This window comes from Genypterus blacodes, unplaced genomic scaffold (genome assembly GCF_046128005.1).
Source record: "Genypterus blacodes isolate CSIRO-AG114 ecotype Tasmania unplaced genomic scaffold, CSIRO-AGI_Gbla_v1 ptg000101l_1, whole genome shotgun sequence".
Taxonomy (NCBI): Eukaryota; Metazoa; Chordata; class Actinopteri; order Ophidiiformes; family Ophidiidae; genus Genypterus; species Genypterus blacodes.
In genome coordinates, this window is record NW_027466905.1 from 222725 (window position 1) to 247844 (window position 25120).

The following is a 25120-nucleotide window of genomic DNA, read 5'->3' on the forward strand; positions in this document are numbered from 1 at the left end:
GTGTGTCGGTGTGAAATGCAAATGATGTGTCAAGTTCAGTCTACACGCCTCCAGAAACTCCAGATTTGGTGATCGGTTTGTTAGAATCTTTGGTGTTTGTGAGAGAGCAGACGAGGTAAAGATATGACAAAGATCTCTTATCTGGGTTAAGATTTGGCCGTTCAAGAGGCGTTTGCAATGTTTTGCGGACAGAACATGAAATCAAAGATGCAGAAAGCTGGACTGGTGCTGCGATTTGTTGTTATTTTTGTGTATTCTGCCTCCTCTCACACTCTCCTTGCCGGTTGCTAGCTGAGGTCTAAGTGCCATCTCGCTTTGAGGATGTTTATCCGGCTCGTCCACTTATAATAGTCACTTTAAAATTCAAGTAGGCTGTCTGGAAAAGCTCCAAGTTTGGATCAGGATGGAACCGATGTTTGTGAGGGGCGCAGGGCAGTGATTTGGCTCTGACTCTCAGTCCAACTCTGAGCTGGAGGGAACAGATGTTGCCCGGCGGTCAGGAGTTTCACCACCTCCTCATATCGATGTGGAGGAGCGAGATTTAAATTCAGCTCTGGCGGTTTCTGTTTGATTGTGAGTGTTGGTCTAGCGGCAAAGATGGCCGACACTCACTCCCTCATATGACCCATATGGAGAAGCTTCACCAGATATCCCCGCGGATCCGTCCATGTTTACTCAGCTTAAACGCAGAGGGGAAAGCAGCAGACGTGTGTGTGTGTGGTTGGCTGGTCGATCCTGGAGAGGTCAGGGGTCGTCTGATAATCCACGACCTGTTTACCCCGTTTGCCCTGTTTGCCCTCAGCTTTGTGTTTCATACGTAAACCGTTTCGCTGCTGCTCTTAATCCTAGTTGGCTGTGTTTGTTTGTGTACATGTGTGTGTGTGTGTGTGTTTGTTTGTGTTGCACAGCGCTCAGCCATCTTAGCCGCCTGTTCAAATAAGTAGCCCAGATAGCGCCGTGCCATTAAATTGACGATGACAGCCGTTGCCGTCGTGTCAGGATGGCTGCGGCGGGAATGTTAATGGCTTTGCACTCGAGTGAAGAACGTTTAGAACATGAACGGTTCTCTCCACCTGTGAGGTTAACGCTACTTTGTCTGCCTTTGATCCTTTCTAAAGAAGGACGCGTTTGTAGAAGAGATATTTATTTATTTGTCTAACATATCTGCGAGGGCCTCAGATGCTCCCCGCCCCCTCAGCTGGGCCGAAAGAGAAAAGGCAAAGGAAGAGACGAGAGAAGAAAGGAGACGAGGACTCATTTGGCATTTTGCAGATAAACCACAGCAGCATGTTTGAGAGTCAATGAGCTCGTTGTGAGCCGTATTAAAATCCAGCAGCAGTCAGAATCAATCACACAGACCCTCCATATGCCAATTTGGAAATTGCTTTTGCGTGGTCTCGGCGGTGGCGGTCTTGTCTCGCCATTGATTTTCCATTAAGGCCAAACATCACATTATAATATATTGAATGGAGTAGATCCCCACTAATGTGGCGTCCATTTAAATAGCCAGAATGCCTCATAAACAAAAGAGGAAAGGGAACCACCGACTTCCTGCTGGAGCCTCTCCGTCCTTTTGTGCAGTTCATCGGCGGATGTGCTCTTTCCTCTTTTGTTAGCGTGACATAAAAGCTCCTTTGTGTCTGTGCGTCCCACACAAAGACACACAGACGCAAGACTCAAACGTCCATTGTACATTTCATAGCATGCAACAGTCGTCTCTACAAAATAGGTGACCAGAAAACTCTCACTTCCTCTTCTTCTTCTACTTCTTCCAAGAATTTCCAACACATCCATTGGCCTTTCCGGACAGAGATCTATACGTCAGAGATCTATGCTGCGGTACGATCTCTTGCCCTCGTTGTCCGGATTATCTGGACTTCCTGTAGTGTCGGCACCACAGGTTGACCTCTCATAGAGCTGCAGGTACAACAGGAGGTGTTGTTGAAGAGTCGGCATGGCAGCAATCAAGCGGGCAGATATCTGTATTTGTCAGTGGACGTCTCTGGTACTGCGATCAAAGTCAAAAGCTGTTGCATCGTGATCCTTTAGTCAGCTGTGGCTCCGTGGAAGAAAAATACCACACTAGAGGAAGAATGATAATAAGGAAGACGTATCTCCTCTACAGAAAAATATGTGAAGCCGGCGCGGGGGTATTTGTAAGAACGGAGCCTTGTTACGGTAGATTTATGTTTGTTGTGGAGGAGCGGAAATAAAGCGACGGGTGCAGGCGGAGTGCAGAGGGAAGCGGGTTTGATATCAGCTGCATCTATAAACATTAATCAGCCTCCATCCACTTTTCATGCGGCAGCGCTGGGCTGTCAGGGGGCCTCGCCGTTCGTCTCCCCGGGCCTCCCATCGCCTGCTTCCCCCTCTAATGATGCCTTTTCCTGGGTCACAGGGAAATGGAGACCAGGGGGGGCTTTGGAATAAAAAATAAAAAAGGTAATTGCCCCGTGAGACCCCGCACCAAGCGCTCCCTCAATGTCGGCGCTACGGAAACAGATGGAGCCCGTAACCTGCTTGCTTTCCTCCGCTGCTTTTTATTCTCGCCACTTACCGACTAATTTCTGCTGCCGTAGCCTTCAACCCTCCACAACATCAGCCCGCCCGCCCGCCCCCTGGCGCCGCATTGGCGTCTCCCGGCGGGCCGAACTTCTGCGCTGTGCGGGTTCTCGCCGACGTACCGCCGCTTCCGCTTCCCCCGCTTTTTCGCCCCATAACCCATCCCCCATCATTACAAATTCATTACGACATCATTAAACCAATGAAATACAGCTTATTACAGGAGACTCTAGAGGACGCTTTCGTTTAAACACCTCCTCCATGCAAAGCAGCCGCCTGGTTTCCCTTCTCCCGACCTGTTTTAATTAGCCACCAAAGGAACATTGCTGTCATTTAAATGAACACGGCAATCAGTTTATTTGGCTGTTGCCCTGATTAGCATAATTAGCCTGCACCTGTTAGCCATCGATCAACAGTTTGGTAATTTTCCATCTGTGACTGTAGAGCGGCGAAGGAGGAAGGAGGAAGGAAGCGTTCTGACAGATTTGCCGTCTTCATTACGCGACGTCGTAGGTTTGAAATGCAGGCGGCGTCTCGCGCGGTGACGTGCAGCCGCGCAGCCCGTGATTGACTGGCGCGGGAAGTGGCAGCGGCGTCTGAATGATGCTCTCTGACTTGACGGAGGAGTGTGAAGGTGAACGGATTCCCACTCGTGCAGCATCCGAGATGGACCTTTGAAACGTCAACAGCAGAGATTTACAGCCAAAATAAAGCAGAGGATTCAGAAACGTGTTTGTAAAAATGTCTACTTCAACGGACAAATCAGCCTTTTAAAGCCAAAACGTTTAGGTGGAAGTGCTAGTTGTTGCCTTTAGCACCAGGAGATGGAATGTTGTCAATTAAGACCCAGAGATTCTTCATACAAGGTGGAACTTTGAGGGTAGAAATACATCTTGTTATTGATTCTGTTCCATGGAGCGGTAATTGGTCTGAACATCTTGTGGCCGTTTGAATCTCCAGAGTGTTGTGGCGTGTTAGCGACTGAACGCTGGTGTGCACCCACAGAGCTTAGCCGTTAAGCTAACGGAGGGGAACTGCGTTATTGATTGCGAAGCTCATAGTTACTGAACGCAAACAATATTGATAACTGCAGGCTTTGTTTCTTCTTCTCCTCTCTCTTCTAATCGAATGATGTCCTCAGCCTACTCCATCACACACACTGAAAAGCCTTTGAAACGGTGGAATGAATATTGTGACAAAGCGTCCGCAGCACAAATCCCGGACTTCCATTTATCCCAAACATCCGCGGAAAACCCCATTTATCCTCCGTCACCGCTGCAATGACGGCGGTGAGGAGGAGAGATGGGGGCTGTCAGGACAGAAGCACGCTGGAAGCACCGAGTAAATAACCTGAAGGAAACCCAGCAGACACACACATACACACACACACACACACACACACACACACACACACACACACACACACACACCCTGATTTAATTTGTACCAACTGCTCCCATTCAGCAGCGTTTCTTCCCTGCTCGCCTGCCTCATCCATCTCCTCCTCCTCCTCCTCCTCCTCCCTCCATTCCCACTCATTCATCTCAAACTCATTCTCGGGGGCGAGTGTGTTGTGATAAGACTAAGCCGGGCGAGCGAGCCGCTATTGTGTGGCGACGGCGCGGGCGCGTGTGTGTGTGTGTGTGTGATTGCCGTTGGTGAGCAGTGTTTGATTACCGCTCTTCCTCGCTCAGTAGCTGCAGCACACGGCGGCGGCGGCGGCGGCTGAACTCTGCTCCTTTCATTTCCTTCCTGCGCTCTGCGGCTGAAAATAACTAGTTGCTTAGCATCCACGCCCAGCGCTGCTAAAGCCGGCGACGTGCCCGGCCGACCATTGGCCCGCCCGCCTAAATGCTATTTACTGAAGTGCATGTTAACCTCAGGTCCCTCTGCCTCGCCATGCTCTCGCCTGCTCTCAAAGCCTGGACCCACAGACAGACAGACGGACAGACAGACAGACACACAGACAGACAGACAGACGCAGCAGAGACGGGCTGAGACGATCCACAGCTGCCGATCCATCCATTCTATTGATCTATCAGGCCGCTGTGCAAAGGTTCTGATGGTTCCTGCCAGGGTCGCCTCCTTGGGCTGCATGAGTGAAAACAAACCTCTGACTTTAAGGTGTGTGTAAGTGTGTGTGTGTGTGTGTGTGTGTGTGTGTGTGTGTGTGTGTCTTTAGTGATGTTCTGCGTTTCGGGGATTCCTGAGTGTTTTTTATTAGGATTTTAAAATTTACTTTAAAGCAACAGAAGGATTTATTTGCCTTATAAACATTCAGAGTGGATGAATCTAAGTTATTATCTGCTGCTTCCTCCAATCACACGCTGTCACTTCCACTGGACAGTCCTGTGTCCTCTTCCTCCTCTTCCTCCCCCTGTCCCCTCCCGTCTCCTGCTCCGTCCATCAGGACCCCCGACTGCATGTTTTTACATAAAGCTTCCAAGACGCCATCAATAATTCATTCCAAATGCCACAGCGCTGATGATCATTCCACTGACATGAATTATAAATGGGAACGTCCTTCCTCTCTCCGCGTCTGGACCTCCTCCTCCTCCTCTTCCTCTCTCTCCTCCTCACTTCTCCCACGACCTCATTACTCCCATAGCTCGTTACCGGGGGAAATCCATAGGAACAGGTGGTTGCTAGGCAGTGGCTTATTTGGATTAAAGTCTGTGTGGGAGAGTTGATAATAGAAATTTGTGTTATGATACTCGTCTATTTCATTTATTTCAAGGCATTGTTGTCACGTATAATCGCAGAAATATTAATATTCTCTGATGCTGCATCGTTTGGTTGTTGTTGTTTTTAAATCTCAAATCCCCGCCTCAGTATCTCCATAGATACGGATGATGGATTGATGCATTTCGCCGCTCGGAGCCTCTGGATTTACAAAAGCTTCCATTCCAGATGGATGAAGGAGATTTCTCCCGTTTCAAGAATTTGACTTCAGCTCTTAAATGTAAACATTCTATCAGCGCCGTGTCGTCACTGTCGGAACATAACAGCCAATCTGTTCCCAATGCAGTCGAGGCGTTGTACTCAGAAGAAGCAAAATGCCCCCCCATCCCTCTTCCTCCCCCTCAGAGCGCGGCGTACACAGCTGGGCCTAAACCCTCCATATGAGAAACATGAAGGGGAAAAACTGATGACCTGCTTACAAAGCCTTTCATGTGCTGCCACAGTCAAAGCTCTTATTCTGGAAGTCATTTCCTGCCTTTGTTTTTGGCGTGTGAGCGTGTGTGTGTGTGTGTCTGTGTGCTGTCATAAGCCACCGTCTGTGGCTCAGCCTGGTGCTTTGCAGATTCCCTCAGCAGCGCCCACACAGCCCGGCCAGGCGCCATCACACCTCTCTCCTCTCGCGTTTGTGACTCGCTGGGCACCGGGGGGCACGTGTCTGTTGTCAGGGGGGGGGGAGTGGCTTCTTCAGAGCGCGGCGGGAATAAAGTGGGTGGTGGGGTGAAGAGGAAGAGCCCCCGCCGGGCGAGAGTCTCTGAATTCCTGCAGCCAGTGTGAGCTCTCATTAGTTCTCCTCCCTGGTTTCCTCCCTCTGAGCCCCCGCAGGCTCGCCGCTGATGGACAGGTACATTCTCCAAGGAATCGCTGGCACGAGAAGAAGAGGAAGAAAATTGCCAAATAGGGAGTCTGTCCTTCATTTTTCATGGCGCAGGGATTACCTTCACACGGCGCTGAAAGGTGAAACGCTGGGCTCATGAATCACAGCCAACGTGCCGATCCTACCAATGGATCCATCGCTGCACTTTAGGGTTATGTAATCACAACCTTTCTGCGGTCTGATTGAATATAGTTTCCCCTAACTCCCCCCCCACCCCCCCTTCCCTCTGTGGTATTGACCTCAGAGGCGATGCTCTTCTGGGACACATTTGGCAACACGGCGCTCAGAATGTGTCGGCGGCTCTGCAGGATCGCCCAAATAAGCCTCCTTTCGAAAACCATGATTAAATCATGAGCGCCGGCAAACTGCTGGAGTGTCATGTAAAGTGAGTCGTCTTTGTCGAGGGCAAAACAAGCTGCTGCGCACACACACACACACACACACACACACACACACACACACACACACACACACACACACACACACACACACACAGACTGAACTATGTTTTGCTGCTGTAGCGATGTTGGCGTCGGCTGGAAATGGAACCGATCGAACAGATTTGCGGTACAGACGAGAGGAGCGGGCTCAGACAGGCTGGTGTTTGGGAGCAGCAGTGGGTCGGTCATCGGGGTTTGGCCTCAGACTCACAGAAACCGACCTCAGGATTACAACTCTAAGAAAATAAGCCAACGGGTGAAGCAGACCAGAGAATTCCAGACTTTATGGACCAAGAAAGGCAACAAAACCTCACCAAAGATCTCATGCAATCACACGAGTACAGAGCTGTTTCCAGACCCTGGCGTCCCGTCCTTTAGAAACCATTGAATATGTTGATAATTTGCCATAACAACAGCATTTTAGACCAAATGTATGGCAACTAGGGCCAAATTCCAAGTCCACTCGTGTCTGGCATCATTTCCTATCGAAGCAGATCAGCCAAGTGCATTCATTCCTTCTAAACTTTAAATCCGTGCCCTTGAGCAAGGCGGCGAAATGCCACCGTCTCCATTGTGTTGCTTGGCTGCGGCCGTCACGGAGCTGTGACCTGAACGTGTGCCCCCCCCCCCCCCCAAAGGTCAAACTCCCCCTCTGGAGCCGGCGCAGCATCAAAGCGTCGGCGGCTCACAGATGCTTTATTACATTCCACAACACAGACGGGGAAAACTGTTTTGTTGTGATGGTACAGAGACCCGGAATGATCTTTCCCCTCTCTCTGCACAACAGGTTCAGTCAAGCACATAAACACGGGACGATCGCAATTTCACAGCGTCACACACTCACGGCTGTGGAAGTAGAATAAGTACATCGGCGCCCATTAAAACCATCATCCCTCATGTACGGCTTGATTTGTCAACAAGAGGACACGGAACTGCCAGATGACACACTCCAGCACTGCCATGATGGGTGCTCACTCACACACACACACACACACAGACGCCCAGGGCCATAAAGCCTCAGCTGGAGTCTGTGCTCTCTGATTCCTCCTATCAAAAGGCTGTAAAATGGAAATGAGGCTGAATGGATGACATGGTTCCCCCATTACCCCGCCGTGTATTCTACAAAGTTGTAGTAACACATCAGAGTGTGATGGCGGACGACAAGGTGCTCCAGCCCCAATTACCTTTCAGAGATCCTATTAGTCCTCCCTCCTCCTCTTCCTCCTCCTCCTCCTCCTTTCTAAGCTCGTTTGTGAACATTCCTCCTTTGTCTCCTCCTCCTACCACCACATTTCGTCTTCTCACCTCCCTCCTTCTCCGCCCTTTATCTCCGGTATCCCGCGGTTACGATTATTATGTGTATTTTATTGGCTACATCTTGCTTTTACACTTAAGCACCGTCTTCAAAACGTTGCGCGGCGGTTGGACACGGGCGATAAAAGGCGGCGCGGCTCCTGGCTGGGCGGTGTTGGAGAGCAGGCGGGCTGTGATGGACGCCTCCTGTAGAGTTCACCGAGCTGAGGCCTCCTCCTCCTCGCCTCCATTCATTTATCTCCCTGCAGGCGCCTCATAGCGGGGACTAATGATGCAGCGCTGCATGTGGCCACAGGGGGCACTGCTCGGTCTCTGAGGGGGAAAGTAACAAACTAACTTTCATTGATACGAAATAAGAATATAAAGAAAAAAACTACAATAAAATTTGACCTGTTTTTGCAAATTCACAAACAAGATTCAAAAAATAAGAAGCCTTTTTTTTTCAATGTATTATTTTTATTCGATTATTATTATTAGATTGTTAATATTTTTTTAATAGATTTTTGTATTTTTCCAGACAATCAAAGGCTGCAGATGAGATTGAGTTTTTGAATATGAGCTCAAGCGGCCCTGGCTGCAGTCCCCAGGTCAGAACTCGTCCCTCTAACAGAATGTGAAGGCGGAAATTGGCAGGAAAAACAAAAATAATGAGGCCTATTTATGGAATCTGTCAGTACAAACTGACACATCAGGACGGGTTGAGGCCCGGCTCAAGTTCTTCTGGGGCCAGAGCGACCGCACCGTGTGTGTGTGTGTGTTACTGCATTTGTTAGGTTTTCTTGTTATTTTATCCGGTGTGTATTATTCAGGGGGTTTCCTCCTCAGAGCTGTTGTGGTGTGTGTCTGAGCTGTGTGTGTCTGAGCTGTGTGTGTGAGCTGTATGTGTTGTCTTTGCGCCCCCATGCTGTGCGCTCGCTCTGCCTTGGCCCCAATTACCAGCAGATAGAGGTGCCCACAGCAACCCGCTCGTCATCCCAGAGCTCCGGATTGGACGGAGCACATGCCAACTCCTGCCAGAGAAGGCATTATGGAGATGAGGGTGAGAGATTGACAAAGAGGGAGATGGAGGTGGAGGGAGACAGGGAGGCGCAAATGGACGTCTACTTTGGCTCGACCAGGGAATGGGAATTAGTTTGCTGCTGGGCGCTCCCCTACGGCGAGAGAGAGGGAGAGAGACAGGAAGTAATGGAGCCTAGAGACAAGATCTTGTAAATCCTGAGGTTCGCCCGTTTGTCCAACACGTCGTCTTCCCGTCGTGTTCTCTAATCAACCTATATAACGGGAATTTCCTCCAGACTCTCTCTGAGCTCGTTGGAGACGGAGGTCTGGCAGGTGGCGGGCGGAGAAACGGAGGAGACACCCGGAGAGAAACTCAAGGACGTTGGAGGTGAGGCGGGCAGACGCGGAGACGAAGATTGGCAGCCCCGGGGCGAAGTGTTTGACAGACGGAATGATGTCGGGAAGTGAGGGAAGTTAGAAAATGACGGCGGAGGAACAAATGTGGACAGAAATAGACAGACTAATGGCTGAGTGCTCCAGTGTGGCAAAGAAAAGAGGGAAGGATACTTTGAGACATAATGGAGGAGGGAGGAGGGAGGCGATGAAGACTGACGGGCGCTGTCTCTCTCTCACTGTCGCGTCTTCACCCCCGTGCCCTTTCAGCAGTTTGAGTTCCAGGGCGGTGGCAGCGTAGCGAGCTAACGGCCACACTGTGTGATGAGAGCACACACACACACACAGCACACACAGATGTGACCACGTCTTTATGTTGTTGACGTTGTTCTCCTTCGCAATCTCACCTTTAAAAAAAAAAGCTATTAGCTGCGAGTTTCAATTCCAGCCATTATCCTACAGACGGAGCGATAGCAGGGATCGTTCAGATTGTTTATGTGCTCAGAATTCCTACTGGAAGGAGAAACCTTTGCCGGTTCTGTTGCTTTTTGTTTCTTTTACACCATTTTACCAGCAAAGTGCTAAACCTCCCAACTGTAGCTCAAGAGACAGGCGAAAGACGGAACTGAAACCGCCCGTTTTCACTCAGTGTGCACATTGAAGCGTTGCAGAAGCTTCAGAATAGGAGTGAAAACAAGAACATGTAAATCTGTAACGTCCCCTTTAAATTACGCAAACGTGAGAGTAGCAACCACCCACACCTGCAACTGTGACTCAATACGGTCAGCAGAGTGTTTTTAGAATCTCTCTCCCTTTCTCTCACACACTCACACATTCACACATGGACACACACACACACACACACATGCACAGTGGAGACTTTGTTTGCAGGCTGGCACGGTCAGACTTCCCGGTACGGCATGTTTCCACCCTGTCAAGAACAGTGTGGCCGTTGTGCGTATGGTCGCAACATTGTCCGGACACACACACACAGACACACACACACACACACACATGCTTGCAGCTCATACTCGCCCTGGAATTAACTCCGGAGCTGCTTCCGATAAGAGGCTCTTGTAAAACATCCCAGAGAGCCGTATCTGACCTGATGGACTTAATTAAGGCCCAGATTGCGGTGGAGCCGAGCTGCAGAGCCTTAAAGGGCCCAAACCTGTAACCTGGATGTTGTCAGTTCTCATTTAGAGGAACCTTCTTCAGTGTAGGTCTGAGCGGGAGACGCAGGGTAAACTGACACCGGTGGAAGTCGTCCAAACACTGAAACAAAAAGACTTCCCCTCAGCTTTGGCAGGTAGATTATAAAGCAGCTGGAGCGGCGAGGCGAGTTCCCTAAAGCCACAACGTCTCTGCCAAACTCTGCTTCTGTGGGACGGAAACGAGGCGGCGAGCCTCGGCGCTCTGCTGTCACTTTAATGTATCACCCTCTGCTGCCGGCTTTTCCAATACGGCCGGGTCGCGTCGCCCTCCGAAGGGCTTTCTGAGCTCATTCGGCGCGGCGGCAGAAGACGGGAGACCTCTGAGGGATGTTAAACGCCTCCGTCCCTTTATTTCTCTGCTGCTCGCTTTCCCCGGGAACTGGAAAATCATTCTAGCGGCGAAACTCTAACGGAGCACAGAGGTTCGTTTCCCCTCTGGCCCGGCGTGAAAGCTCCAGAATTGATCTGACTCCCCAGGTGGAGGCACATGGAGGTCGTATTCAGGCGAGCAGTTTGCAGGGGCGATGCTGCCTCGTAAACACCAGGGCTTAGACACACACACACACACACACACACACACACACACGCATTTAGTTTAGATCCTAACGTTATTGCCCTCCAATGTCTCCAGTGACTCAAGTGAAGACAGCATGTATTTAGTGGAGCGTGTGTGTGTGTGTGTGTGTGTGTGTGTGTGTGTGTGTGTGTGTGTGTGTGTGTGTGTGTGTGTGTGTGTGTGTGTGTGTGTGTGTGTGTGTGTGTGTGTGTGTGTGTGTGTGTGTGTGTGTTGGTTAGGCTTCTTTGTGCCTCTGTGAGTCACCCAGTGAGGCCAGAGTACCCAGCATGCCTCTCTTTCCCCCTGGTGTCTGAACAGTAGCCTAGTTGTCAGTGTGCGTTGCCTCATCATGTTCCCGCTCATTGGTGCCGATTTGATCTCTTTTACCTCCAATTAACAACAGAACCTTTGCTCATTAAAGCCATCAGCTTGTTTTGTTACACGTATGTAGTTTGGTCCGGTTGATTCTGCCTCCAGTTTCGTTTCCCTGCTTGGTAGAATTCGGCACAATTGGAGTGAACATGTTGAGTGAATGCGACTAAAGTAAGAACTGGTTGGTAGGAAGTCGGCCGTCTTCCTCTCCGGCGGCGCTGAGGTGCAGAGGGAGCCGGGGCTTGAACACCATTTTGGTGGCCTGTGGCATTTTCAGGGATGAAGAAGAGGAGAAGCTGCTGCGGCGGGAATTAACAACGATGTTATCCGCCGACTCGCGGATGAACATGACATTTGACTAATGCTTACACATCCCCCTCCTCTTCCTCCCCCTCCTCCTCCTCTCCTTCCTCCTCCTCCTTGAAAGATGATAGTGAAGAAAATCTTAATTAAGCCGTTCCCCTTTGCAAGGATCCAGGAAACGAGCGGCCCGATCCGGCTCGCCTGCGGCTCTCTAAAGTTCTGCAGGTTTCTCGCCCCGTTGACTCGCAAATCAAAGTGCCTCGGCTCGGCTAAACATTCCGACTCGGCTCCCCCGTCTGTCTTTGTGCCGCTCAGCACTTTGATGCAAACATGCAGCTGCTTTACCTGCTGCACGTCCACGCCATGCAGTGGGAAGTAATGAGATCTGTGCAGCTCAGGGAAATGAAGACTTCACGTTTCCCAAAGTCTTGTTTTTCTCCCTCCCTCCCTCTCTTCCTCCCTCCCTTCCTCCTCTCCATCTTTCCTCCAGAACACTTCCCCATCTGCTCATCTGTACGCTTCAGCTAAAAATAGTCGTCGTAGGATTTATTTATGATGGATACTTTGCTGCAGACTCGCTCTTCTCCGTGTTGATATCATTTAGCCGCAGCGCTCCGACAGGGAACGTGATTCATCTCGTGTGTTTTGGAATAATGAGTGTTTTAAGGCGGCGCTCCCTTCATGTAAATGGATGGAGCGTGACTCTGAGTGTTTCTACTCCGCCCGCCGCAGCAGCACTTTGATCATCGGTCACGGCGGGTCGTCGTGCGGGCGGGCTGGGCGGATGAAAGTGGGTCGAGCAAGGGTCGGCTAAGCTAAGTTAATCCGCCTGCGTGTCCCGGCTCCAAAGCTCACACGGAGGTCAGGGGCCGGGGCCAGGCGCTCCTGTAGGCGGCGCTCAGGGGTCAGAGGAAGCTGTTCATGACCTCCACACACCTGCAGCATGACATCACTGCCGTCTGTAGGCAGGCAGAGAACGCAGAGAACTTCATCATGAGCCTGAAAATGATGTTAAGTCTCACACTGAACACAGACATCATCATCATCATCTTCATCCTTCCGTACTACTTTACTTGCGTTTCTTTGGACACACAATAGATCGAGTGAAAGAGCAGATTTGAAGGTTGTCGCTCTATGTGCTGCAGAGCGTCGCACCTCTGATGTTTGACAAGGTCGCATCGCTTCTGTATGGTAGAGACGTGAATCACACTGAATCACACTGAGTCACAACGGCTCCATTGGTTTGTTTTCTCTCTCTCGCTGGCCTGAGCTGAGCTGATTTAATAACCTGCTGCAGTAAGAGGACACAGGAAGAAGAAGAAGCTGAATACGAGGATCAGATCAGATCAGTGTGGAGCCATTTTACCTGATTACCGCTCGTCCTTTAGAACCTGCTGCAGTTTCCAATGCAAAGAGATTTCTATCAAAGCCAAAAGGTTGAACTTCTCAGGGAGGCAAAGTGCTGAGATGATGATGGGTTGATTGTTCATTAGATCGTTCTTTTCAGTCGATATGCAACTAATAATGAATCAGGCCCATTTGGTGTTTTATGCAGATTTGCGTTTTAAATTCTTTTCAATACTTTTTCCAGTGATGTAATGTGTCAGAAAAACAACACGGTGCACACTGAGTGAAAACAGCCCCTGGGCTTAAGTGCCGCCACAGGGTTCTGCACATCATCACTCTGTAAAAAATGAAAATCCAATCAATAATCACAAAAAAATCAGGACAAAACTCATTAAAAGTGAATTTTTCCTCCATCAGGCGTAACTTTGGATCGGCACAGAGTCCAGATTTTCTTCCTCTTAAACAAATTGAATGAAAATGAGGGCGCTTATAAAAACACAACCTCAGTTAACCTCAAACCTCCGTCACACACCCGGAGTGTGTTCTCATTAGCAGTGTGTAATGGATTGGTGACATACAGGCGCCGGATCTGGGAGCTGATGACGTCATCCGCATCATCAGCTGTGCAGGGGAAGGACTAGGAGAGGCTTGTTTTCACTCATGATGCATGGAAGTACTAGGACGATGACGAGACACCAAGAGGCAGAACTCCTCTCTTCCTCTCCTTTTCCTCTTCCTCTTCTCTCTTCCTCCTCTTCCTCTTCCTCTCCTCTCCCCTCAGGCTCCTGACCTTAATAGCAGCCTCTTTTACTGTATGACTGAGAGATATATAGTCCAATAAGCTAATCGCCCTGGAGCACCCTCGCCGCAAACACCTACACCAACACACACACACACACACACACACACACACACACACAATCAACAGCGTGCGTCCGACTTGAGCTGCTTCGTCGTCCTGTGAGGTGAAGGTGGTGATGAAGGTGAAGCTGTGCAGGCAGCTGAACAGGATGTAGAGTTTGCCTCACACACCCGTACCTCGGCGTTTGACCCCCTCTCGGTCAGGCTCAGGTTCACTGAGGGGGCGTGGGCCTCTGAGGGGGCGTCGGCCTCTCAGCTCGTTAGGCTCCACCTTTGTTCTGGTGTTCCCTCTCTTTCTCTCCTCTTGTTTAATTCATCAGCTCCGTTTTACTGGCATTCATTTTTTAAAGCGTGAAGCTGCAGCAGCTCTCTTTTTTTTTCTGGAGCAGTTTAGCGATCATCTCACCTCCTCACATCCCTGGGTGGTCGAGCTGAAATGAATTATAATGTCTAATTTCCGCAAATGTCATTCATTCCCGGTTTGTGCCGCATATCTGAGTGAAGATCCGCCTCTGGAGACGGAAGAGCAGACGAGAGAGAGAGAGGGAGAGAGGAGGAGGCAGGAGAAAGAGAGATAGTGAAGGAGAGGAAGAGTGTGAGGGGATGCTCCCTCCCTCCCTCTCTCTCTGTCACTCACACACACACACATGTACACACACGTCGTCTGGAGCTTAGGTCTCCGCCGGGATGTGCTTGACACAAATGAATTCAAAAGCAACAGCAGCTCCTGGTTGTTTTGTGAGAATGGCGGCTGCGTGGGAGGTGTGTGTGTCTGTGTGTGTGTGTGTGTTTGTGTGTGTCTGTGTGTGTGTGTGTGTGTGTGTGTGTGTGTGTTTGTCTCCTTTTTGTTTTGTTTTGTTTCTTTCCTGTAGCTGAATCCTCCTGGCAGAAAAGCAACAAAAGCAACCGGTCTGTTGTTCTTTCTTGTTCTAAGACAGAGAAACATAATCAGGTCTGCATGCTTGTTTTTGTTAGGAATTGCGTCGGGTTCCGTTTCAGCGTCGCCGTCCTTTTCCCGCCACCCCGACCCTCTGTTACCCCGACGCTCTGTTACCCAGACGCCCTGCCTGAAGGTCCCTCCCTGGATCAGGTTGGACTCTTTGGGTCTCTTTGTGCCGCAGCAATCAGCAGACATGATTAAAAAAAAAAACCCTGCTAGTCTAATTTCAGCTAATCTGGCCTGAATTGTTCAGGTCCACTCGGGAATTGAACCTTCGGGCCCGGGGAGTCGTCCTATAAATTGCAATGCTAATGTCGGCACTGAACAACGCTCCCGCTCCTGATAAAAGCTGATTTAATGGAGATATCTCACATGGAATCATTTATCAGGGACTGACAGGCGGATTAAGACTCCCACCCCAACACACACACACACACACACACACACACACACACACACACACACAGAGGCCCTGGCAGTATTTGATCTGTGATGGTGATACAGTATCTTTTCACAGCAGACTGAACAATTTTGCCATAAAATGAAGCACTGAGGTTCATTTGTTGTTACAGCGCCACCATCAGGTCGGTTGATGTTTCATTGTTGAGGTCGCAGCCTGATTCATTCATAAGATGCAGCGTTTTGTGCAGCATGAGCCACGCCCAGGTCCTGTCAGTCAATCCTCTGTTGTCTTCATGCTGTTCAGAGAACCCATGTAACATCGGAACATGCCACCTCCATGTGACAGTTGTAATTCTATAGAAATGCTTCATTATGTTTCAGTAGAGGAACAGAAAAGGACCGGAATTCTTAATGGAGCGCTTAAACGGGAAAAGCGCTTCCTGGTGATTGATCACAGGAATAATCTGTGTATAGTTTGTAGGATAATTCAGCGATGATGTCGTCGGCTTCGGCCCCGTTTAGTGTGTGAGTGAATTGCGTGTCGGTGTTAAACTTATTGGCCTGTAACTTGTTTTTTTAATGTTTTTGAATCAAATCTCTCAAGGCTACGACATCATATTAAAACAGTAAAACACAGAGAGTAAAACTGTCCGGCCCCAGTCAGATCATGTGTGTAACCGTAATAAAACCCTTAAACACGCAGCGGCTAAACGCTCAGGGGCCGAGACAGAGCGACACTTCGCCGCCCTCTACCCGTTGAGCCAGGCAGCTCTGACGCTCGGATCAGCATCGCAGTTTTCTTAGTGTCCTTCCTGCGATGACCTCACCTGAGCAGAGACGCCACCTCTCTGCCTCTGATGGCCTCATCTGTGTGTTAATAGAGCTCCCAGGGGGACGCGACCTGCTGCTCCATGCTGCTATAAGCTGCTCGCTCTCCCTCTCTCTCTGTCGCTCCCTCTCTCTCTCTCTCTCCCTCGCCCCCTCCTCCTCTTTCCTTTGTTCCCCTCCCCCACTCCATGTTTTCCTGGAACTGGAGATTTAATGAAGAGCTGTGGTCACCATGGATGCCCCTCTTTCATTTTCGCTGTGTGTGTGTGTGTGTGTGTCTGTGTCTGTGTGTGTCTGTGTGTGTGTGTGTTATTTTCTGAACAAGCCACAAAACTTCAGCTCTCTGCTTTGTTTGCACGCAATTACTGAACTATAAATTACTACATTTATTTATTTATTCCCCGCAACAATTCTCACACACTTCTCCGTGTCTCTTTTAACTCTTTTGTTATTTGTATGTTTCTATTTGTCTCAACCTTGTTTTTAAATGTGTAACATGGATAAACGTGACTACACTCTGTCCTTAAAGCAGACAGATTGATATTGAGTTTGAGAGAACGCTACCTATGATTGACCTGTTATCACTCAGTGTGCACAGCAGCTGTATGCGAGCGAGGGAGAATAGGTGTTGTTGTTGTTGTTGTTGTTGTTGTCACGCCCTCTTTCACGCCCGACGCCAACAAAGAGGTCTCACTTCCACAAAGCGGTTCCGTGTTTAACAAAGTTAATGGGAGAACGTCCATCAGCCTCCTCCTCTTCCTCCTTTGAGGCCTGTAGCTGGTGTGTAAGGGTGACAGGGAGGGTCAAGTCGTGTAATTGGCCTTCTAATTCTGCAGGATAATGAGTGTGGAAGCAGACGCTCAGTGAACAGGAGGATGATCAGGGCCTGGCAGGTGGGACGATGAAGGATTCATTCCCTCTTTACTCTTTAACCGACTACTAAATAAATGCAGAGGAAGTCTGAATATATAAATGTAAAGACGTCTTTTATCATTTTGAACATTTAAAGCGTGCCGGTGTGTGTGTACACGTGCTCCAGACTCTTCCCATTATCCTCTGGATCCCTAGGGACCACTGGAGTAATTGTCTTTGTCGCTGGTTGTCAGTCTTTCTGGGACAAACCTCCAGGGACCCTGGAGCCACCTACACTGTGCAGGTGACTGAGAGGCGGAGCTAAAGTACAACCGCCCCCCTGTGCTTCAGTCAGGCACACGTCCTAAATAATCAGTCTTAACATTTCCCATAATTCATCAGCCGGGACGCCTCCAGGGTTGAGGAGGAGCAGGAGGAGCAGGAGGAGCAGGAGGAGGTCTGTGGGTCTGTGGGTGTCGTCCTCCTTACAGGAGACACTGAGGACAGAATGGAGGCCGTCTCAATGGAACGCTCGCCTCGGGTCAACATATGGTCCATCTGAGAGAGACACACACACACACACACACACACACACACACACACACACACACACACACACACACACACACACACACACACACACACACACACACAGGCACTCTGAGCTGCATGTGCACTCAAATGCAAGCAAACAAGCATGTTCTCTCTCTCTCTCTCTCTCTCTCTCTCTCTCTCTCTCTCTCTCTCTCTCTCTCTCATTCCATATGTACAGCTGTGCATCTGTGGCTCTGTGTCAGGCAGACAGCCAGAGAGTAACACGCTGTCACAGCCTCATAAGGAGCTGTGATCTTCCTGATTAGACGCCGGACGTTTCTAATTCAGCAAATTTCATTGAATCTCTTCCCAATGGTTCCCTGGATGTTTGATCCTTGGCTCTCCACAGAAACGGTTTACAGACGTAACCCTCAGCTGACCGGTTGCACGGCGCTGCTGTGAGAGAAAAACCCAAATTGCATCAGCATCATGTTATCATTTCCTGGGAATGCTGCCGACGGCTCGACCCGGAGGTCAGAGAGACGGGAAGTATCTCGCCAACGTGACGTCTCCGCTTCAATCTCCCATGACCCCCAGTGTCCTCTGAGTAGAATCTCTCGTGCGGAGACCCTTCCTCCACCCTCCTCCACCTCGCTCCCCGCCTGAGGCCTCTTTTGTGTGACTTGTGATTCCCTCTAATGTGTCACATCTCGTTGTTTCAGGCTGAGATCTCCTCTAAACCCAATCGTCTCTCAGAGAGACATCAGCTTTACAGTCGCGTTTATGAAGTCCATCGCTTATATTGTGATTGGAGTTGACACTGGAGGGGGGGGGGGGGGGGGGCAGGTTTGCATTCTGTGTGTGTGTGTGTGTGTGTGTGTGTGTGTGTGTGTGTGTGTGTGTGAGAGAGTGACTTTGTGTGTGTAGGGCGTGAGATTGGGCTTTAGGATGAATAGAAACGACCTGCCGTGAAATCGTCACCTCGGGCTCGGCGACGCCGTGGCAACATTTGTTTTCATTTGCTTTATTTATTAATATCAAAGAATGGGAGTCGGTGTGTGTGTGTGTGTGTGAGTGTGTGAGTGTGTGTGAGTGCAGGACTGTAAAGTGGAAATCAATGGCGCGCTGTAATCTGCAGCCCAGAGAAAAAGATCCCGTCCAATCACTTTCTGTCTCCATCAAGTCGTTATCGGCCGAGTCGCCCATCGATCAGTCGGGTCTTTGTATCGCCCGCTGCTGCGTCCCTCTGAGCTCCAATCACAGCGCCGGGTTTCACACCCAGAGAGCCATAACTCTGCTTATTGATGATGATGATGATGAAGAAGATGATGGTGGCTGGTCTATTTCTTTGTTCTTGAGGGTTTTGACAGAACATAGGTGGTTTGTGGGCATCTAGGAGACGTTTCTGTAGGAAAGTGATCAACGAGTCTCTGTGTAAATAAGATGCAGGTGCTGGTTCATTCAATGATACCAATCAATCAATCAATGGGTGTAATTAAGTGTAAACACTGTAGCTTAACCTGGAGACGCTGCTCGTACCTGAACCTCATTCATTTGATCGAGACAACGGTTCTATCGAGGCTTGTTTGGCCCTGGCGGAGGTATGTACGTGTTGGCGTCCCTGTCAGCAGCACATCATCGGCTTGGCCCCGTTTGTGCGATGTGTGCTCCTCCCTCTGGACTCCTCCTCTACGTCTCCTCCTCTTCCTTCTTCCATTCCCGTTAAAAACTGTCCAGCTGTCCCAGTTCTGTCTGCGGACCGCGTCGCGTCCCCGCGTACACAGGGGGACGCGACCCCACCTGCGCCGCCTCCTTGTCGCGAAGCTGAGTGCAGAGATCAACCGCTGCTGCCGTCTCCAGGGAAACCAGCACGGGCCCGTCAGTGCGATGGTCATCTCTCATCCCGTCTCCTCCCAGAGGCTCTCAGGCGCCATCATCACGCCACACGGAGCCACGGCGCCCTGTTGACAGCTGGTCTCTAATGGCCCGGACTCACACGGGAGCCAAAAGAGTGTTTCCCCTCAGAACGTCCTCCCGCTAATGAAGCACGCCGGCCCGGTGACTCACCAGAAGCCTGGGGCCTCGACGGCTCCTTCTCCCCTCAGCTCAGAGTCTGAATGCTGCTCCTTTGCTACCCAGGCCAGACGCTAACACTCTGCTATCTGCTCCATGTGTGTTCAACCAAAACACAGTTTGAACATCGAGAGGAACACTGGGTGAGCTAGAAAGATAGAATGACAGCTATTGGAAGGACGAAGTTGGATTGGAGCGTTTGATGAGCTGCCAAAGCAAACTTCCTTGTCTCAGCTTACGTAATCGATGATGCGTTTACGTTACTAAGGAACCTAAACGCCCCCTCCCCCCCTCCTGTAACCCTGCAGAGGTGAAGCAGTTGTAGGGGATCGTTGGCTAAATGTGATACGGTTGAGAGGCGTCACTCTGCTTAGATGTCGCAGGTTCATCTCTGCCGCTCCACTTCCCCCGGGTCGTGTCAGCGTGTCGGCGTGTCGGCGTGTCGGAGCGCACCGATCCTGCAGCGTTTTTACGCCCGCGGCCTCCGTGAACCTCGTCTGCTGGCACGTTCACCCTCCGCTGCCTCGCCCCCGCTCATACTCACCCTGGGTTCAGTCTCGTGTTGACTCAGGATTTACACACAAACGGCCGTGCAAATGAGCGGCATTAGCGGGATAATCTGTGTGACCTACTGGAGAAAGACTGTAATAAAACACACACACACGCATACTGGTTAGAGCTTGTTGTGTGTGTGGCGGTGACTCAGGCTCTGTATGGTGTGCGTCAGTGAGTGTTTGGATAATTGCATGAGGATGTTGCTACATTGGACCGATGTGGTGGAGGCGCTAAGATGCTACCATATACAATGCTACGATGCTACGATGCTACGATGCTACGGTGGATTTGATTGTGATTTCTTGGTGAAGGAGGTTAAATAAAGAGTGTGTTAGTTGGTTAAGTAGCTGACGTCAGACCAGGAGGCTGCTGGCTCCTCTGGACCTGGCCAGGCATGAAACACAACATCTGTTTGTGCCAACTTGATAATTCAAGAAGATTCAATCAGCTGCTGATTGACTTGTTACCTTCTGCACTCCACCTGCCACCAAGCATCAAAGAGAAGCTCTCAGGGTCAACAGCACACACACACACACTCACACACACACTCCAGGCCTGATGCACGCTCACAAACATTATCAGCATGAACAGGGCGCCTTTGATCTGTGCTGAAGCTGGAGAAGGAGAGAGAGAAGGAGGGAGTGAGAGAGAGAGAGAGACAGAGTGTCATAGGGACAAGCGAGGCCAGTTTGAGCCGAGACCGGACTCCGTGTCCGAAAACATCATCAGTGACACTTGGTCACACACACCTCAGGCACAGGCACACACACACACACACACACACACACACACAGCTGTGGTTGAAGTATATTCACATGAACACGTGGCTTCATGTCTTTCTCTTAAAGACTCTCCCGCTGTGGGACGACGCCGTCATTTAGGCTCATTAATTACGTAAACTACTGACAGGCCATCGTGTTCCTCGGTTATTTATCGCCATGGCAACCACGCAGAGCCGCATATCTGCAGGCGTTGTGATGAATCTCCTCTCATGTAACAACGCAATTAATTATGGAGGTGTGTTAATGCACGACGGTGTTAAAGTGAAGGTAACAGTAATGGATTTAGAGGGAAGTCTCTCTCTCTTTCTCTCTCTCTCTCTCTCTCTCTCTCTCGGGTTTGTCGTGTTCACCTAAATCAAGTCAAATGGACTGTCAGAGCCTGTTTGGGTCAGATGGGGAGAGAGAAGAAAAGAGTGAGAGCTTGTTTGCTTCTATTTGAGTGAGAGAGAGAGAGAGAGTCGAACTAATGATGGAGCATAAAAGGGGAAATTGTGTTTGATGGATGTTTGAGCTGAGACAGCAGACAGACAGAGAGAGAGACGGAGAGAGAGAGATGGAGGGATGGAGGGATGAAGTCAGAGGAGTGAATGATTTGTCAGCCGTCGTTTCTCCAAAACAAACATGAAAACAGATTGAATCTACAAATCCTTCAAACTTCAAAACATCAAAATACTATAAACAATCCAATCTGTCAGCGTCGATACACACACACACACACACACACACACACTAACACGTCAGGATTTTATCTCACATTTATAAAGCCTTTTAAACAAAAAACCAACAAAAATAAAAATATATCATATTTCCCAAAACTTTTCAGTCCCAAAAACTTAAAAATAATAACTTCTCCTGTAACCTAAATTTGGACGTCATTTTGTTGAAAATCCTTCCGATCATCGATCACCGTTCCAAACATTATGGAGCGACTTTCTGTAATCGTTCAGCGATGCGTGTTCCTGTGTTCCCGGCCTAATTAGCCTCCTCGCTCTGAGCGTCATCAGCTCGCCTGGCAGCAGCAGGTGGCCCCGTGTGAAGGCGGAGCTCCGTGCTCTGCTCTGTCCTTGCCGCCATTAGCGCTCCGGTCCAGGTGCTAATGGAGCGTCTGCGTGGGCCTGAAACCTTCGCCGCTTCTTTTCCATTTCACCTTTTCTCTTCGTTTTTCTTCCTTTTGCCTCCTTCGCTCTCCTCTCAGCAATTAAACTCCCGGCCTCCACACTCACACACACACACACACACACACACACACACACACACACACACACACACACACACACACACACACACACACACACACACTCCCCTCCTCTCCTCCTTAGATCAGCTCATAGCCGTATCGATCTCGGGGAGTGTAAGACGCAGTGCAAGATGTCTGCTGTCGACGCTCCCTCACAAAGAGATGAACGTTAATCAATGTGATGGGCAGCGGAGGAAAAGCATCAAACCCCTCCGTGTCGTACACAACCGGGGAGTGTATCAACACACTCACGCACACACACGCACATTGATATCCGTGCTGTTGCGCCCACAGGCTCATGTCAGTGGGGGGATGTAGTTGGCCCTGGTGGTGGTAAACACATACCTCCATTAGAGAGACCATGCTGTGTTTTAGGAATACGTTGGAATCATTCTGAGCCGAGCGTTCCCAGCTGGCGGTAAAGCAGTGAGCCTGTAAGACGGTGCAGAGGGTAGAATCACAGAGACTCCTCCCCCCCTCCCACCTCTGTAACGTGTTTACATCGTGAGCAGGTGTTTTGGAAGGAGCCTCATATGAACTGCACCTAGACTGACCTGTTTTCACTCAGTGTGCAGCGTTTGAAGCCGTCTGGTTGCTAAATATGTTACATGACCTGATTTACACGGTTTCCTGTCTTTCTTCCATCCCTTCTTTGTCTCGTTCCGTCTCTCTTCCCGCCTCCTCAGCTTTTCCCGTCTGGCTTCCTTTGCCTTTCGTCTGCTCCGTGTCATCACATCAGCGTTTGATCCATTATAGATCAGTGATGAAGATGAGGGGTTCCCCAGTCTCTGTGCGAGCCCTGGGCCTTACCTGCTCTCCTCCGTCTACATATCAGTGTAACACAGATCAATCCCAACAAACGGTCATCAAGCATTCAGCGAGTAGAGACGTTTCAGCCTCCGGTCCCTCATTTGTCTGAATCTGTCTTCCCTTTGCAGACGAGGGCGGCGTGAATTTATTACACTTTTTAGATTTGCTGGTTGATCAAAGGCCGAGGTGACGTGAACGGCATCACACACAGCATGAATAGAGACTCTTGACTGTAGCGGTGCGGCCGAGTCATTAAGGAGCCCTGAAGTGTAGAGGAGACAAAGCAGAAGCAGAGAGACGAGCCGGAGGAGCTTTGATCCAAAAACCTTCACCTTCATTAGCCTGCAGTGTGTCTGTGCTGGAATCTCTGGCTCATTAATATCTCATACCGCTCATCTTCCTCACCGCCGCCTCTTCATCCCATCATGCTGCTTAGTTTAGATAAACGTCAGAGTGATGATGAATAATGTCTCTCTCATTTTGTGGCTAGTTTGCTTCTGGTTTCACTCGGAAAGAATCTGAAAGGCAGCAAGTCAAGAAAACCCACGTGAGAAGGTTAGGATAAAGAATCAAAAAGGAAAAACCAATAAACAATGCCTGGGACGCACAAGAGTAAAACTGTCTCTAGAATGTTACCTTCAACAGCATGAGGGGGTGGGGGGGGTGGGGGTCTTGTTTCCATGTAAACGATGTAAACGCCTCACAGAGCGACTTACAGGACTTTTAACGGGACGATCTGTATCCTGTCTGGAGACTTTGAGACGCTCGGTTGTGACCGCCTGAACCTTAACAGAGGCTCCTCGCTGTGACAAAGTATTTAAAGTAACAGCAAACGCAGCCGTACGAGTATGTGATCCAGATCTGATGGCGGCGGTGTAATGACTCGTACGCCACACTTTGGTAATCATAGTTATTAAGACGGCGAAGGATTTTAATGGTGGTTGTCAGCAAGGCGCAGGTGTAAAAAAAAAAGGAGCCACCGCCACTGCCGCCGCCGTTCGGAGCCGGATTCCGTCTAATGTGAGAGACAGTAAGATGTAATGGGGCGTTCCAGAGCCGGACGTAATGCGGCGTAGAGGACAGAGCGCGACGTCTTCAGGTTAATGCTGCGCGCCGCCATCGTGTCACAGGCGAAACGCATCAAAGGGACGGGATGAGTCGTGACGCAGGGGGGGAAGACAGATACACGGCGTGTTGGTTTACGTGACAGGTTAACGCTCTTCATTTGCATATCTCCACTTGTATAATCCCGGTAATTAGCTCAGTAAAACTCTCAGCAGTAAAGCTCCCGGCTGTAAACTCTTCTTTGTGGGTTTTTTACCTCTGAGTGACTTTGATTGGGTTGTGTGTGTAGAGGAAGAAGATGTAGGAACAGGACCACACCTCGCCTCTCCACGCCGCGTCGGCCAACCTTCGGGCGAAGGCGAGACGTTTCCTCGCCGCTGTTTCCGCCCCGCCGCCTACATGATGCAACTTTGGTGCAAGGCGGAACCTTGCAACAAGCTTTGGAGTAACGACCCAATAAACACCCGCTGTGATTATTCTCCCCTCTTGTCTCGTCTTCCTCTCCGCGTTTCGCTTCCTCTTCCTCAGCTTTTTTTATCCGAGCGAGTCTGTGCGGCGCTCCTGAACGGGCTCACAGTGGAATGTTTGCTCCCTGTGTGTGTGTGTGTGTGTGTGTGTGTGTGTGTGTGTGTGTGAGTCAGGGATTTGGTACCATGGAAGCCTCAGCGCGATGCGTTTAATGGACTCCTTCCACCTCCTGCAGTACAATGATCAAATCTGCAAACATCACCGGGATGCGACCTGGCAGCAAAGCAAAGACGCTCACACACTCACACACACTCACACACACTCTCACACATTCACACACACTCACAAACGCTTGCAGTTGGTTCAAGCTGTTTCTATTTCCGTGTTGACGCAGCGATCAGCCAGAATGAAAGTTTAATTTTCAGTGTTTATGCTCAGACTGAAGCTCTGCAGGCTGAGGCTCTGTTCGTATGTTTCCGTCTCTGCGCTGTATGGAGAGACGAGCCGTGTCCCATATGGACCCGTCCTGTCAGCTGTCCTCCTCTCCTGCTCCGCTTCCTCGCGGGGTCACAGGGAGCGAGAGGAGCCGCCACGTTA

The 25120-nt window shown here is 50.0% G+C and overlaps 1 protein-coding gene across 5 annotated transcripts in view; it reads left to right on the plus strand.

Annotated features, from left to right (window-relative positions):
* vav2 (vav 2 guanine nucleotide exchange factor) overlaps positions 1-25120 on the plus strand; it is a 133006-nt gene that overhangs the window by 38962 nt on the left and 68924 nt on the right. The window lies entirely within an intron of this gene.